This window comes from Phalacrocorax aristotelis, unplaced genomic scaffold (assembly GCF_949628215.1).
Source record: "Phalacrocorax aristotelis unplaced genomic scaffold, bGulAri2.1 scaffold_92, whole genome shotgun sequence".
Classification (NCBI taxonomy): domain Eukaryota; kingdom Metazoa; phylum Chordata; class Aves; order Suliformes; family Phalacrocoracidae; genus Phalacrocorax; species Phalacrocorax aristotelis.
Window position 1 is genome coordinate 261954 of NW_027441286.1, and position 17527 is coordinate 279480.

Below are 17527 nucleotides of genomic sequence, written 5' to 3' on the forward strand. Positions count from 1 at the left end.
CCCTCCCAGTACTGGGAGGGAACTGGGATGTACTGGGAGGGACCTGGGATGTACTGGGAGGGACCTGGGACGTACTGGGAGGGACCTGGGACGTACTGGGAGGGAACTGGGACGTACTGGGATGTAATGGGACGGAACTGGGATGTATTGGGAGGCACTGGGAAAGAAGTGGTAGTGAACCGGGAGGGAATTGGGATGTACGGGGATGAACTGTTAGGGAACTGGGATGTACTGGCATGGAACGGGGATGTATTGGGATGTACAGGCACGGAACTGGAATGTACTGCGATGTACTGGCATGTACTGGGAGCAAACTGGGATTTACTGTGATGTACTGGGAGGAGACTGGGATATACTGGGAGGCACTGGGAGGGAAGTGGGTGTCAACTGGGACATTCCAGATTCCTCCCAGTACATCCCAGTTCCCTACCAGTGCATCCCAGTACATCCCAGATCCCTCCCAGTCTGTCCCAGTACATCACAGTACATCCCAGTTCCCTCACAGTACATCCCAGTTCCCTCCCAGTCTGTCCCAGTACATCCCAGTACATCCCAGTTCCCTCACAGTACATCCCAGTTCCCTCACAGTTCACACACAGTTCACTCCCAGTTCCATTCCAGTACAGCCCAGTACATGCCACTTTCCTCCAAGTAAATCCCAGTTCCCTCCCACTTCCCTCTAAGTACATCCCAGTACTTCACAGTTCACTCCCAGTACATCCCAGTTCCCCCTCGGTACATAACAGTCCCCTCCCAGTACACCCCAGTACATCCCAGTTCCCTCCCAGTATGTCCCACTACATCCCAGTTCCCTCCCAGTCCATCCCAGTTCCCTCCCAGTAAATCCCAATTCCCAACACTTTCCACCCAGTACATCCCAGTTCCCTCCCAGTACATCCCAGTACTTCACAGTTCCCTCCCAGCACATCCCAGTACGTCCCAGTTCCCCTCAGTACATAACACTTCCCTCCCAGTACAGCCCAGTACATCCCAGTAGATCCTGGTACATCCCAAATCCCTGCTAGTTCCACCCGGTACAACCCAGTACAAGCCTGTACACCCTACTTCCTCCACGGTACATCCCAGGACAGCCCAGCACATTGTAGTGCCTCCCAGTACACCCCAGTTCCCTCCCAGTACATCCCATTACATTCCAGTGCCCTCCCAGTACATCCCAGTACATCCCAGTTCCCTCCCAGTACATCCCAGTTCCCTCCCAGTACATCCCAGTTCCCTCCCAGTACATCCCAGTTCCCTCCCAGTACATCCCAGTACTTCACAGTTCCCTCCCAGCACATCCCAGTACGTCCCAGTTCCCTCCCAGCACATCCCAGTACGTCCCAGTTACCGTCAGTACATAACACTTCCCTCCCAGTACATACCAGTACATCCCAGTTCCCTACCAGTTCCTTCCCAGTACATAACAGTTACCTCCTAGTACATCCCGGTACATCCCAGTAGATCCTGGTACATCCCAAATCCCTGCCAGTTCCACCCGGTACAACCCAGTACAAGCCTGTACATCCTAGTTCCTCCACACTACATCCCAGGACATCCCAGGACATTGTAGAGCCTCCCAGTACGTCCCAGTTCCCTCCCAGTACAACCCAGTAGATCCTGGTACGTCCCCGTTCCCCGCACTGTACGTCCCCGTTCCCCGCACTGTACGTCCCCGTTCCCCGCACTGTACTGGGAGGACAACCGAGCCTGCGCAGTGACTGACATAGGGAACGAGCAAGTTTGTACCCATCACTAGACAAGACAATAATGACTATGTATGAGTATGTGAAATTTTCATCTATAAATTGTACGGGAAAGGTGCGTGAGGTACGCACGCCAGGAGGAGCGATCCCCCGTGCATCCGGCGCCGCGAATAAAGAATGCCTGCTCTTTAATACTAAATTGGTGTTGAGGAGTCGTTTCCGATTTTAACGCGTTTTTCGGTAACACAGGGAGTCAGATCAAGAGAGCCAGAGAACAACAAAACACCGACAGGCTACAGGACAGAGCAGGAGGAATAAAAAAAAAAAAAAAACGGAGCCAGAGCCAGGCAGAGAGAGGCGGAGAAAGAAAAAGGAGCCACAGGCTACAGGACAGAGAGAGGGAGGACTGAAAAGACGGGGAGGCAGGGAGACACTCAGAGCGAGATGGAGAAAGAAGGTGCGGGGGGGGCGCAAAAAAAAATAATTTTGCAGCAGGTAAGGAAAGAGAGGGGGCCGGGGGAGAGACAGGGAGGGCCCAGGACGTACAAGAGAGGCAACGGGGCCCCAGTGGCCCAGGACTCACCGCGACTCTCGCTCTCAGCGCTGCTGGCACAATTTAGCCGTTCAGATGCTTCCTTCCCCTCCTCTCCTCCCTGCCTCTTCTGCAGCTCCAGACTCTAGGCCGTCCTCCACCTGAAGAGAATACGTGGGTGTCTTACAGCTCTTACCAGATGAGGCTTCCTAGGCACGTAGCCTAGCTTGCTCGTGCACTACACGCCCGTACCCAACTCTGGGTTACGCGTACAGACCCTACGGTGCACGTTGGTGGCCTGGCCCGCTGCGGGCTATGAAGGGGGATCCTTCCTCCCCCACCTGCATGGACAGGCTCTCTCTTGCCTGCGGCAGGAAGGCAGCTGGCAGCCAGAGCACCTTCAGTTTCTTCTTCTTTACCTTTCGTTGGCGTCTCCAGCTTCAGCCGAGGCAGCTCCTGTCCGCAGCCGGGAAGGGCTTTGTCTATCCCTTTTCGGCCCTGCGCTGCGAGGACGGCGAGGACGGGCAGAGAGAAGCCACGCGAGCCTGAGACGGCCACAGGCAACGGCATCCCCGGGGGAAGGACAGACAACCACGTCCTCAGCACGGTCTCTGGGAGAGGGAAAGAAGAAACAGTGACCGTCATTACCGTCGATCGACCCTGGCCAAAGCCTCTCCTTCCGCAGGGGCTTCTGGACACACCGCTCCCTCCCCACGCTACTGCTAAGGGCCCCTGCGCCAAGGGGGAATCCAGTGCGCTTGAGGGACGGCTTGCTGCCTTCACGACAGGGCCTGGGGGTGGCCTAAGGCTATGCAGCACGCTTATGGGGAGGTGCCGGAGCTGGGGGCAGGCGCACGGGGCAAGGGGGGCCAGGGGAGGCTGAGCGGGACCTCCGGTGGGCCGGGGAGGCGGCCATCATCTGCGCCCTGGGCACGGGGAAAAGGTCATCGTCCTCCTCCTTTCCCTCTTCCCTTCTGTCAGCTCCCGGGGAACTCACCGCTTCTCGGGAAGCGGCCGCACCCGCAAGCCCCCAGTAATCAACACGAATCCAACCCCAAAAATACACCTCGCGTACCGTACGCGCCACGGCCGCCCGGCACCCGAGCGCCGGAAGACCGCGCCTCCCGCCATGCCCGGCGAACCACGTGACAGGGCCGGCAGCCACTGCGCCAGGAATACAGCTCCCGGCATGCTCTGCGGCACAACCCGGCCGCCCGGCAGCCGCAAGGACTACAGCTCCCGGCATGCTCTGCGGCACAACCCGGCCGCCCGGCGGCCGGTTTGATGCGGAGCCACCCAGCATCCCTGCGAGCACAGCTGCAGGCGCAACAGCAGTTACGCAGCCACAACTAGGCACTAAACAAAGGCTTTCCAACACTGGAGGTCTAGAACAGGTAGGCATTAGCACAGAAGCACAAGGGGCTCCGTCACCCTGCACAAATCTCCCCGTGCCTACACACGCACACGTTCAGAAGTTAGTTATCAGAAAACGCCCGACTCAGCCATTTGCCACAGTCACGAGACTCACGACATGATAACACGACATGACACGCGAGGTGGGCTCAGAGTTTTAAGGCAAGAAATACCTCCCACGCCCCCCACCCGAGATCTTTCAGGGTCCACACCTGCCATCGCCCCGCACCAAACCTACCCGGCCAAAGGCTTTCAGGTGGCCCGAAACACTGTACACAGAAAATAACCAGGGACAGACCTGCATTGTTCGGAAGCGAACGATGCCCGACCGGGGCTCCTCTGCGGGGCACGGAGCCCCCCGGCCCCGCCCGGAGACACACACCCGCCCCCCACTGCCCGAACTCACCCACCAGCGCTCTCCGGCCCCCGGACACGGCCGCGCTGCTCTCTCAGGCGGCTGCCGCAGGCGAGGCTCGGGCACCGCCAGGCCTCCAGCCGTCCCGAGGGGCTGCCGGCCACCGCAGGGGATGGCTGCCGGCGGCCGGACCGCCGCGGCGCTCCCCGCCCAGCTCCCAGCAGGCTCCGCCGGCCGCGGGCTTCCCACGCCGGGCCGCAGAGGGGCCCCGGCACCGCACAGGGACGCCTCGCGACCCGGCCGCCACACGCACCGGCCCTTCGGCCTCCACACGCACCGCTCCCGCCCCCGCTCCGACGCGCCGCGCACGCGCCACCGGAAGCCCGAGCCCCGCGGGGCGGCCCTTAAAGGGCGGCCGGAAGGAACGGCCCCCACCGGCCCCGCCACCGCGCCCAGCCGGTGAGCGCCAGCGCCCCCTGCTGGCCGGGCCGCGCTCAGCTCGCGAGGGCGCCGAGGGCCGGGCGGGGCGGGACGCGCCGGCTCGGGGCCAGCGCCTTCTCGGGGCGAGCGGGAAACCCCTGCGGGCCCCGGTCACGGCCGGGCACAGCCGCGCGCCCTCCGAGAGCTGCTGAACGGGGCTGCCGCTCGTGACACATACCGAGCCGTCTGCGACGGGAGCGGGCAGAGGAGGAAGGGGCCGGCGGCCGCGGCGCCCTGGCCCCAGGCGGGGGGGGGGGGCTGGGGCCCGGGGGGCCGCCCCCCTACTCACAGTTCCCTCACAAGTTCCCTCACAAGTTCCCTCACAAGTTCCCTCACAAGTTCCCTCACAAGTTCCCTCACAAGTTCCCTCACAAGTTCCCTCACAAGTTCCCTCACAAGTTCCCTCACAAGTTCCCTCACAAGTTCCCTCACAAGTTCCCTCACAAGTTCCCTCACAAGTTCCCTCACAAGTTCCCTCACAAGTTCCCTCACAAGTTCCCTCACAAGTTCCCTCACAAGTTCCCTCACAAGTTCCCTCACAAGTTCCCTCACAAGTTCCCTCACAAGTTCCCTCACAAGTTCCCTCACAAGTTCCCTCACAAGTTCCCTCACAAGTTCCCTCACAAGTTCCCTCACAAGTTCCCTCACAAGTTCCCTCACAAGTTCCCTCACAAGTTCCCTCACAAGTTCCCTCACAAGTTCCCTCACAAGTTCCCTCACAAGTTCCCTCACAAGTTCCCTCACAAGTTCCCTCACAAGTTCCCTCACAAGTTCCCTCACAAGTTCCCTCACAAGTTCCCTCACAGTTCCCTCACAGTTCCCTCACAGTTCCCTCACAAGTTCCCTCACAGTTCCCTCACAGTTCCCTCACAGTTCCCTCACAAGTTCCCTCACAAGTTCCCTCACAAGTTCCCTCACAAGTTCCCTCACAAGTTCCCTCACAAGTTCCCTCACAGTTCCCTCACAGTTCCCTCACAGTTCCCTCACAGTTCCCTCACAGTTCCCTCACAGTTCCCTCACAGTTCCCTCACAGTTCCCTCACAGTTCCCTCACAAGTTCCCTCACAAGTTCCCTCACAAGTTCCCTCACAAGTTCCCTCACAAGTTCCCTCACAAGTTCCCTCACAAGTTCCCTCACAAGTTCCCTCACAAGTTCCCTCACAAGTTCCCTCACAAGTTCCCTCACAAGTTCCCTCACAAGTTCCCTCACAGTTCCCTCACAGTTCCCTCACAGTTCCCTCACAGTTCCCTCACTGTGAGAAACTGAACTAAGGTATTGTTTATTAAGACTTATGTTAAAGCTCAATGTAAAGCATGCGAAGAATACCTCCCAGGCGTGTTTATGCAAGATAACCATCAGATGTCCAAACTTATCGACAGAGATAAGACAAGCAACCCCATATATCACCAGGAAGCAGGAAACGACCCCCTAACAACAACTGAAGCATGCGAAAAGTACCTCCACTATCTCATTGAACATGGAAGTAAAGATGTATAAAGAGAGACTGTTTGAACTGCTCAGGACGGCAGTTGGCGGAGCGCAGACTCCCCTGCCGTCCAGCGCTGTATTTGCTCATATTCTACTTGCTACAATTAATAAAATTCTAATTGGATTATGATCCATTGTGGTCTCAATTTATGACAATTTGGTGCCGTGACTCGGATAAGGAACGGTGAGCTTCTGTCCTCCGGGGAGGCGCCCCGCGGCAATCCGCGGCCCCGCGACCGACAGCTTACCTCAACCTTACCGACGAACCTAAATTCTAGAATGATGAGCAAAGGAGAAACCGGTAAAATCCCATAAAAATTCTGTGCACGGGAGTCCGGACGAAGACGCAGGGCGCGTAAGTATATGGCGAATTTGTTCGCGGGTTTACCGTTCGGGCGGGATTGGGTTTCCTGGAATATAACGAGTGAGAGGTTCGCTATATTGAACCAGGCGAGTGCGGACCCTTAAGTACTGCGTTTCCCATCTCCCGCGAGGGACTGGGCCAGGAACAAGGGGAACGAGTGAGTGCGCGCTTGTGGATATTCCAGAAGATGGGGGCGAAGGGCAGCAAGCCTTCGACTCCCATGGGAAAGGTACCCACTGTACCTAAGAATACCCCTCTGGCATATATCCTAGACAATTGGAGATATTTCCCTGGAACCCTAGGGAAAGATAAACAAAAAATGATAAAATATTGTACTAGGATATGGGGAGGGAAGAAGATTTCTAAAGATGACGTTTGGCCAGTCTATGGGTCAGAAGAGGATTGGGTCAGACAACAATTAAACCTCTGGGTTAACAATAAAAAACCCCTTAACCCAGAAGAGAGTCAGTATGCGGAAGTGTGGCTAGAAAGACCGAGAGCTAGACTTTATCCACTGAATGAAGTAAAAACTGAACAAAAGAAAAAGAAGGAAGAGTTAGACGAAACCCTTCTAAGCCCCCCTCCCTATATTTCTCCTCCTGCTCCCGCAGCCCCTTCAGAGGTCCCCAGAGCACCCACTCCCCCACCAGAATCGGAACAAGGGTCTCCCCCTCCTCCTAGACGCGTAACTAGGAGTCAAAAAGGGGCAGCTCAGATGTATCCTTTAAGGGAAATGCCCATGGGGGGACCCCAACCTGTGATTGGATATATTTTTGTGCCCCTAAGTTCGGCTGACCTACGAGATTTTAAAAGAACCGAGATGGGAAACCTAATTGAAGACCCACTCGGAGTGGCAGAAAGATTAGATCAATTTTTGGGACCAAATCTTTATACTTGGGATGAGATGCAATCTATCCTTGGTCAATTATTTACTACCGAGGAAAGAGATATGATCAGGCGAGCAGGAATGAGACTGTGGGATGCTCAGCATGCCCAGGGACCCCAAGCAGATATTAAATGGCCACTTCAAAGACCTAATTGGGATAATCAGGATCCGGTGCATAGAACTCATATGCAGGACCTGAGAACTATAGTAATTCAAGGGATTAGAGAAGCAGTACCCCGTGGCCAGAATATCAATAAAGCATTTAATGAAATACAAAAGAAAGATGAGAGCCCTACTGAGTGGCTGGAACGACTGAGGAAAGCCCTTCAGCTGTATTCTGGGGTAAATCCAGACAACCCTTTAGGGCAAGCGCTCCTCAAAACTCAGTTTGTGGCAAAATCATGGGAAGATATCAGAAAGAAGATTGAAAAGTTAGAGGACTGGCAGAATAGAGGGTTGGATGAATTATTGAGGGAAGCTCAGAAAGTCTACGTAAGGCGGGAAGAAGAGAGCAGCAAGCGACAAGTAAAAATGATGGTAGCAGCAGTCAGAGAGGATCGCAAAGGGCGGACTGGTGAACACAGATCTGCTGGAACGAAACAAGGGAACGTGGTAGTAAAGAAGGAACAGAGATGTTGTTTTTACTGTGGAAAGAAGGGACATATAAAGACGAATTGCAGAGAAAGGATCAGGGATGAGGAAATATTAAAAACGGAATAGGAGAGTCAGGGGCTCTATATCTTAGGGGACCGGAGTCATCATGAGCCCTTGATAAAATTAAAAATAGGTCCCCATAAACAAGAGTTCACCTTTTTAGTAGACACTGGGGCTGAGAAATCGACTATTAGGCAAATACCTGAGGGATGTAAAGTTTCCCCTGAAAAGGTACAAGTAATTGGGGCAAAAGGAGAACCCTTTAAAGTAAGCAAAATCAAAAATGTGGTATTCGAAACTGAAAATAAATTTGGAATGGGTGAACTCTTGCTCGTCCCTGAAGCAGAATTTAATCTGTTAGGACGAGATTTAATTGTTGAATTGCAATTAGAAATTAAAGTAAAAAATCAAGAGCTAACGGTGTCTGCTTATCCTTTGACCGTAGATGATCAAAAACAAATTAACCCCGATGTCTGGTACTCTCCGGATACAATAAGTAAACTGGAAATCCCACCGATTAAAATTCAAATTTCCGAACCCCACATACCTGTGAGGATAAGGCAATATCCCATATCCCTAGAAGGACGGAGAGGATTGAAACCAGAAATTGATCGATTATTAGCACAAGGAATCTTAGAGCCTTGTATGTCACCCTTTAACACTCCCATTTTGCCTGTAAGGAAGCCAAATGGGAAATATCGGCTCGTACATGATTTAAGGGAAATAAACAAAAGAACTATCACCCGGTTCCCTGTAGTAGCAAATCCATACACACTGCTAAGCAAGCTAGGACCCCATAACTCCTGGTATAGTGTGGTTGATTTAAAGGATGCCTTTTGGGCCTGTCCACTGGCAGAAGAATGCCGTGATTATTTTGCCTTTGAATGGGAAGACATAGAGACAGGCCGCAGACAGCAATTGAGATGGACCGTGCTCCCCCAAGGGTTCACTGAGTCCCCTAACCTGTTTGGACAGGCCCTGGAAGAGATCTTAAAAGAATACCAGGTACAAACGGGAAATGTGCTGTTACAGTATGTAGATGATCTACTCATAGCAGGGAATAATAAGAAGGATGTAAGAAAAGAAACCATTCGACTTCTAAACTTTCTTGCACAACAGGGACTACGGGTATCACAAGAAAAGTTACAATTTGTGGAGGAAAAAGTGAAATATTTGGGGCATTATTTGTTTAACGGCAAGAAGATATTGGATCCGGAGCGCATTAAGGGAATTCAGGAATTACCTATGCCTGTCACTAAGAGGCAAATTCGACAAGCATTAGGGCTATTTGGGTATTGTAGACAATGGATAGAGAATTACAGCTTTAAAGTTAAATTCTTGTATGAACAACTGTCTAAAGACAAAATACCCAAGTGGACCCCTCAGGATCAAGATCAGTTTATCAGCCTCAAAAGGGAGTTAAGTCAAGCACCGGTTTTAAGCCTCCCAGATCTAAAGCGGCCATTCCATTTATTCGTTAACATACATGAAGGAACAGCATTCGGAGTATTAACTCAGGAATGGGCGGGACAAAAGAAACCAGTAGCATACTTATCAAAGCTGTTGGATCCTGTGAGCAGGGGTTGGCCAAGTTGTTTACAAATCGTTGTTGCTGCTGCCTTATTACTTGAAGAAACGAATCGTATTACCTTCAATGGGGAAGTTGTCCTATATGCGCCTCATAACATAAGGGGGGTGCTTCAACAAAAAGTAGAAAAATGGCTTACAGATAGCCGACTACTAAAGTATGAGGGAATACTCATAGAATCTCCAAAACTGTCCCTAAGGACTGTCGGAGCGGTTAACCCTGCAGAATTTTTATACCCAGGGGAAAGTACTGAGTTAATACACGATTGTCTTCAAACGATTGAACAACAAACACGAATTCGACCAGATCTAGAAGAAGAGGAATTACAACATGGAGAAATAATTTTTATAGATGGGTCATCTCGAATAGTGGAAGGTAAACGATTGTCAGGGTATGCCATCATTAAGTTGGATAAAGGAGAATTTAGGACAATAGAATCGGGCCCCCTGAGTGCCAGCTGGTCGGCTCAAGCCTGTGAGCTGTACGCATTGTGGAAAGCCTTAGTGTCACTGAAGGGAAAGGATGGAACTATATATACAGACTCACGCTATGCGTTCGGAGTAGTACATACCTTTGGGAAAATATGGGAGGAGAGAGGATTTGTTAACTCACAGGGAAAAGAACTGATACACCCAGAATTAATTCGGCGAGTTCTGGGGGCATTGAAAATACCAAATAAAATAGCAGTTGTACATATAAAGGGACACCAGCGAGGCACGAGTTATCAAGTTAGAGGAAATAATGCAGCTGATACAGAAGCAAAACGAGTAGCAGGCAATTATAGTACGATTTTGACTATGCAGCAAGTACCTGTTAGTAATAATTTGAGTTTTGAGTCTGCAGAAAAGGAAAAACTAGAACAAATGGGAGCTAAGGAACAAGATGGTAAGTACATATTGCCAGATGGGAGAGAAGTCTTGCCGAAGGGCATAGCACTCGAAATCTTTTCAAAAATACACAGTAAAACACACTGGGGAACCCAGGCGTTAGTTGATCATTTCAATCAACAGTTTGCCTGTATAAGCGTATATAACATAGCAAAGGCAGTCACTGCAGCCTGCGAGACCTGTCAAAAGGTTAATCGAAACAACATGAGACGAAAACCTCTTGGAGGACGTTCCCCAGCATACAGACCTTTCTCACACATACAAGTGGATTTTACTGAACTACCCAGGGTAGGGCGTTACAAATATTTATTAGTGATGGTGGATCATTTAACACATTATGTTGAGGCTTTTCCTACCTCTAAAGCAACTGCTAACCAAGTTACTAAGGTATTACTTGAACATATTATATCTCGATATGGAGTACCCGATGTAATCGATTCAGACAGAGGGACACACTTTGTGTCAAAAATTGTTAGAAATCTAACAGGAAGTTTAGGTATTAAGTGGGAATATCATATGCCATGGCATCCACAAAGTTCGGGAAAAGTTGAAAGGATGAACGGAGAAATCAAAACTATTTTGACTAAATTAATGATAGAAACCAAATTATCATGGGTTAAGTGCCTACCCATGGCACTATTAATTCTCAGAACCAGGCCCCGAGCAGATGTAGGGATATCAGCGTTTGAACTGGTGTATGGAATGCCCTATAGAATCGAAAGTCCACAAACAAATGTTTTAATTCGAGATCATGTGATTAATGAATATGTTTCACAATTAGCAGAACATCGTAACAAGCTTTGGGAACATGGACTAATTGTGCAACGACCCCCATTGGACTTAAAAATTCACAATTTTAAACCTGGGGACTGGATATTGGTTAAAACGTGGAAAGAAGAAACCCTAAAACCCAATTGGGAGGGACCTTATCTTGTTTTGCTTACAACAGAAACAGCTGTCCGGACTGCTGAGCGTGGATGGACTCATGCCAGTCGCATTAAAGGCCCAGTGACGAGACCCTACTGGAAAGTAATCAGTACTCCAGGTGACACCAAGATAACTCTGAAAAGATAACGTAATGATAAGAACTTTAGTTGATTATTTTGCCGCATTACCTTTTGGTATAAAGTGTATATTGCTGTTTATATTTGCTATAATTATCTTTTTTAATCTATTATATATAGAAGCGTACGAAGTGTGTTGAAGGAAATTGCTAAACTTATGTAGTAACACAATATTGAATATAGAGGAAAAGCTAATAAGCATTTTAGATACACAAATTAGATGCAATCATTTGAACTGCGATTGTTATCCATTTGCTCGTTGCAAGTGTAAGGTATGCCAGGATAAATGGTGGACACACTGTGAATATGGATACCCTCCGATAGGAGTTTGCACACAGTGTTGGAAAATCCAAAGAACTCTCACTGAGTGGAAATTAAAAAAAAAAAAAATAAAAATAAAAATAAAAATTAGAGTCGGAACAAGAAATTATTCGAGGATCCCATGAATGGTGGAAAGTTTTGCCAAAGGAATAAACCCTTAGTATTATTGTTACCATTCCAACGAATCAATCCCCTTTGTGGTTGAAATTTTGGCTACAAAGTGCAGAAGGGAAGTACTAGCTGTGTCTTGCTTAGTCTCATTAGTTAAAGCTGCAAAGTGGGAGGCCTATATAAACAGGCAGAAAGCCTGAAACAGCTGTTCTCCTGAAGATTTCCCTTGCTGCCAAGAAGATGGTACACCCCATGGCTCGAAGCAACCGAGTCGACGGGCGAGGCAGAGGAGGAACAAACTGTGGAGAAAAGAACCAGAACAATGAGGCGCAAGAGCAGCTATGGTCGAACTTCCCCAAGACTGGTAAAAGTGTACTTAAATTGGAAAAATTGACAGACACCCTTTTTCCTGGTATATCGTTAGTTTTATTATCGATAATAGCCCAAACAAATGGAAAAGGAAACCCTCATGAACCCATGAATTGGACAATAATAAACATACAATATCCAAATAAGCCAATCCAAGCACAAATTATGGAGGGGGGAACAGTTAGTTTCAATATAAGTTTGCGTTACTTAATCGATGAAGAAATGGATAAGAATTGCAAGCCAATTTATATATGCCCGGCATCGAACCCTGGTAAATCATACTGTAATCGTCCAGACCATTATTATTGTGCATACTGGGGATGCGAAACATGGGCCTCTGAATGGTCTGCATCTGGAGATCAAAATCTAGAAATCAAATGGTCACCACAAATATGTCAAAAGAGAAATTGGAGCTACACAGATAGTTACTATAATGGTATATGTAATCATAAAGATATTGGATGTACAGGCATTAATATAACCATAAAAGATCCTAGTCAGGACTTCTGGCTTGTAGGAAAATTTTGGGGAATTAGATATTATGAACAAGGTGTAGATAGAGGGGGTATTTTTCAAATTATGAAGAAACCGATGCCCCACGATCCTTTGCCAATAGGACCAAATCTGGTCCTGAATCCGCTCACTTCCTCTGAAGAAAAGATGGCCCCCGTAATTGTCATAACCCCTTCCTCAGGCTCTCCTTCGAAAACAACTAATGATGCTGTGACTGAATTCTCTTTATCCAGAGATCTAGAGTTGTCAGAACCCAAGGACCCCTTATGGAATCTAATGCAAGCCTCTTATCGTGCCCTTAATGAAAGCAAACCAAATTTAACTGAAGAATGCTGGTTATGTTATAATATTAGACCACCATATTTTGAGGCAGTTGGAAAACCAGGTATGATTCGATGGTCTAATGGTTTAAACCCACAAGAATGTCAATGGGATGACCAGAAGAATCATACGCAAGGAATTACTATTCAATTAGTAACGGGTCAGGGAAAATGTATAGGCACAGTGCCCGAAAAGTATCAGCCTTTGTGCAGCCGAACAGTCACTAACACCAATATAGAGAAACACAAAAATAAAAAGGACAAATGGGCTATCCCGACACCAGGAGCTAAATGGGTTTGTTCAGACATCGGAATAACGCCTTGCCTATCCTTGAACGTGTTTAATGAATCTCAGTTTTGCATACAGGTGATTATTGTTCCTCGCCTAATCTATCACACCTCTGAGGAGGTGCTACGCCACTTTGAAGGAAACCTGAATAGACAAAAACGAGAGCCAATTACGGCAGTAACCCTAGCTACACTGCTGATAGCGGGTGGAGTTGGAGCAAGTACAGGCATAGCCTCCCTGGTAAAAGGTCAGGAGTTGCAAAATTTGCAGATGGCTGTAGATGAGGATTTAGCAAAAATAGAGCAATCTATTCAAAATTTAGCCACTTCAGTAAAATCTTTATCAGAAGTGGTGCTGCAAAATAGGAGAGGATTAGACCTATTGTTCTTAAAGGAAGGAGGGTTATGCGTAGCTCTCAATGAAGAATGTTGTTCGTTTGCTGACCATACGGGAGTAGTCCAAGACACCATGTCTGAACTCCGGAAAAGGTTAGAACAACGTAAAAAAGATCGTGAAGCGGGCAAGTTATGGTATGAAAGCTGGTTTAATGTTTCACCTTGGCTAACCACTTTGTTGTCTGCTTTAGCAGGACCGTTTATTATGTTGATTCTGGGACTTATATTTGGACCTTGTATATTACGCTGTATTTTACATTTTATTAAAGAACGGTTTGACCCAGCTAAATTGCTTATTTTGACTACAAGGTCTGAAGCAAAATATAAGAGTGTATCTATTAATGAAGATGACGATTGTTGTGAATGCATAATGCCACATAAGAACTATGATTGTAATTGTGAGATATTACCTTGTGAGTGTTATGATAAATGTCGGAATTGTGGAAGAAGATTTGCCTGCAGTGTCGAAAATGAAAGTAGTGTCTAATAAACAATAATAGGATAAAAAGAAAAAGGGGGGATTGTGAGAAACTGAACTAAGGTATTGTTTATTAAGACTTATGTTAAAGCTCAATGTAAAGCATGCGAAGAATACCTCCCAGGCGTGTTTATGCAAGATAACCATCAGATGTCCAAACTTATCGACAGAGATAAGACAAGCAACCCCATATATCACCAGGAAGCAGGAAACGACCCCCTAACAACAACTGAAGCATGCGAAAAGTACCTCCACTATCTCATTGAACATGGAAGTAAAGATGTATAAAGAGAGACTGTTTGAACTGCTCAGGACGGCAGTTGGCGGAGCGCAGACTCCCCTGCCGTCCAGCGCTGTATTTGCTCATATTCTACTTGCTACAATTAATAAAATTCTAATTGGATTATGATCCATTGTGGTCTCAATTTATGACCCTCACAGTTCCCTCACAGTTCCCTCACAGTTCCCTCACAGTTCCCTCACAGTTCCCTCACAGTTCCCTCACAGTTCCCTCACAGTTCCCTCACAGTTCCCTCACAGTTCCCTCACAGTTCCCTCACAGTTCCCTCACAGTTCCCTCACAGTTCCCTCACAGTTCCCTCACAGTTCCCTCACAGTTCCCTCACAGTTCCCTCACAGTTCCCTCACAGTTCCCTCACAGTTCCCTCACAGTTCCCTCACAGTTCCCTCACAGTTCCCTCACAGTTCCCTCACAGTTCCCTCACAGTTCCCTCACAGTTCCCTCACAGTTCCCTCACAGTTCCCTCACAGTTCCCTCACAGTTCCCTCACAGTTCCCTCACAGTTCCCTCACAGTTCCCTCACAGTTCCCTCACAGTTCCCTCACAGTTCCCTCACAGTTCCCTCACAGTTCCCTCACAGTTCCCTCACAGTTCCCTCACAGTTCCCTCACAGTTCCCTCACAGTTCATCCCATGGACGGAACCGGGACCTACTGTGAGGCACTGGGAAAGAAGTGGGAGGAAGCCGGGACAGACCAATATAGCCCAGTATGGACTAGACCAATATAGCCCAGTATGGACTAGACCAATATAGCCCAGTATGGACTGGAGGGAACTGCGAGGGAACCGCGAGAGAACCCCACAGAACAAACCATGGGGCACGAGAAGGCAGAGAATTAAGAATTAGGGACAGGGAGCCAGAAAAAAAAAAAGAAAAAAACCAAAGGGAGACAGAGAGCAAAAGGAATCGCAATGCGTACGGAGAGAAGAGAGAAACAATTCTAGCATAGGGTCACGCGGGAGCCAGGGACAGCAAGATGGAGAAAGGACAGAAGCTACAGGCTACAGGGCAGAGAGGGAAGAATTAATGAATAGACACAGAGAGCTGGGCAGAAAGACATGGAGAAAGGCTAAAGATCACACGGCCTACAGGGAAGAGAGAAGAGAGGGAGGAATTTTAAAAACAGGGGCAAGAAGCCAGAGAGAGGGAGAGAGAAGCAACAATAAAATGGGGACAAGCCACAGGGCAGCGAGGAGGGAATCAATGAATAAGAACACGAGACCAAAGAGAACACAATGTAGAATGGAAAAAAGGAACAGCGGCCTACAGGGAAGGAGGAATTAAAGATCAGGGACTGGGAGGCAGACAGAGACACATGAAGAAACAAGTGAAAAAAAAGAAAAAAAACAAACCAACAGCAATGGGCTACAAAGACAGAGAGGGAGGAAATGAGGAAATAAAACGTCGCAGCAAGGAGCTGGACAGAGAGAGATGAGGACAAACAAATAGCACGGGTCCACGTGACAGAGAACGTGGAATTAGAACACAGAGAGAGGGAGCCGGACAGAGAGAGAGGCCGAGAGAAACATCTAGACAGGCTACAGCGGGCAGAGGCAGGAATTAAAACCTAGGGACAGGGAGCTGGACAGAGAGAGATGGAGGTCACAGGGAACAGCGGTGGCTGCAGGAAGAACAGGAATTCATGAATAGGGAAAGGGAGCTGGACAGAGAAGAACTCAGAAAGGCAAGAACAGTAGCAGGGTACAGAGCAGAGCAGACGAATTAAAAAGCACGGGGGGAGCGTTGAGGCAGACAGAGAGAGATTAAGAAAAAAGTCACGGGCTACGTGGCAAAGCAGGAGGAATTCAGAAACGAGGATGGGAACCAAGGGAGAGTGTGCTGGTGAAGGATAACGGGCATTAAAAGTGAGGGACGGGGAGCTGGGAAAAGCGAGGCAGAGAAAAACAGAATCACAGAGAGAATCACACAAAGCCAAAAAAGAAGAAACTGAACAACAGGAACAGGTGTAACCAAAGCGATGAAATCAACCAACCAGAGACGGTGTTCCATTACGGGAACATGGAGCGTACCAATCAGCGCACCTGTCGATCTGCATTTTAGTGCCTAGGCGATCGTTAATGTCAGCAGAACAACAGACAACATGCTTCTGTCAGAAAAGGATGACAAAACGCGGTTTCGCTTAGCGGACTGAGAAAACTAGCCAAGACTGCCAAGAGTAAGAGCCGAGAAGCTAAAAGGTAATTCCGGCAGGGGGAGATCGCGACCACCGACTCACAGACCACCACCGACCCAAGTAACACCACCTACTCAGAAGAGAACAACGGAAGAGGACAACCGAGCCTGCGCAGTGATTGACATACGGAACGAGCAAGTTTGTACCCATCGCTAGACAAGACAATAACGACTATGTATGAGTATGTAAAATTTTCATCTACAAATTGTACAGGAAAGGTGCGTGAGGTACGCACGCCAGGAGGAGCGATCCCCCGTGCATCCGGCGCCGTGAATATAGAATGCCTGCTCTTTAATACTAAATTGGTGTTGAGGAGTCGTTTCCGATTTTAACGCGTTTTTCGGTAACAGTTTTGGCACCCCAGGTGGGAACCTGCTTTTGAATCTCGACGGATCCGTGGGATCGTGGGACCTGCAGCCGGCCCCGAGGAATTCTCCGGGAGAGCTTCCGATCCCCGGGCCAGAGAATTCTGAGCAAGATCCCCTGGATTGAGGTAAACAAGGCATTCTTTGAAGAAGAAACTTAGGTAGAATAATACGTGGGGTTAGTTTCCCACATAGGATAGGATAGCGGGTTTGAGTCCCACAGGCCTGCCCGTAAGGCGCGGCGAAAGCCACGCAGGGTCGGGGCCAAGAGGTGCCTCGGTTGGTAAGTCTCTGCTAGGCGAAAGCCTGTGGAGCGGGACCTGAGGGTAGGGGAGTCTTCAACAGGGGGTTGAAGTCTCCAGGGATATCTAGCAGGGGGCTACAGATCCCAGTGGCAGATTTCCAGTGAGACCTCTAACGGGGGTTGGAGTCCCTCTGACTAGTATTTGTGATAGTG

General features: G+C 49.1%; 2 long non-coding RNA genes across 2 annotated transcripts in view; one reads left to right on the plus strand and one right to left on the minus strand.

The window, feature by feature from the left end:
* Window positions 1–17527, minus strand: part of LOC142051274 (uncharacterized) — an 88477-nt gene that overhangs the window by 54727 nt on the left and 16223 nt on the right. Inside the window, exons 5-6 of the long non-coding RNA XR_012658386.1 lie at window positions 2655–2846; window positions 2287–2396 (exon numbers count right to left, since the gene is read on the minus strand). This is a non-coding gene — a long non-coding RNA (uncharacterized LOC142051274). The remainder of the gene's footprint in view (window positions 1–2286; window positions 2397–2654; window positions 2847–17527) is intronic.
* On the plus strand, window positions 5740–14619 carry LOC142051271 (uncharacterized). Its single transcript, XR_012658383.1, has 2 exons — window positions 5740–6326; window positions 11132–14619. It is a non-coding gene; the product is annotated as an uncharacterized LOC142051271 (long non-coding RNA).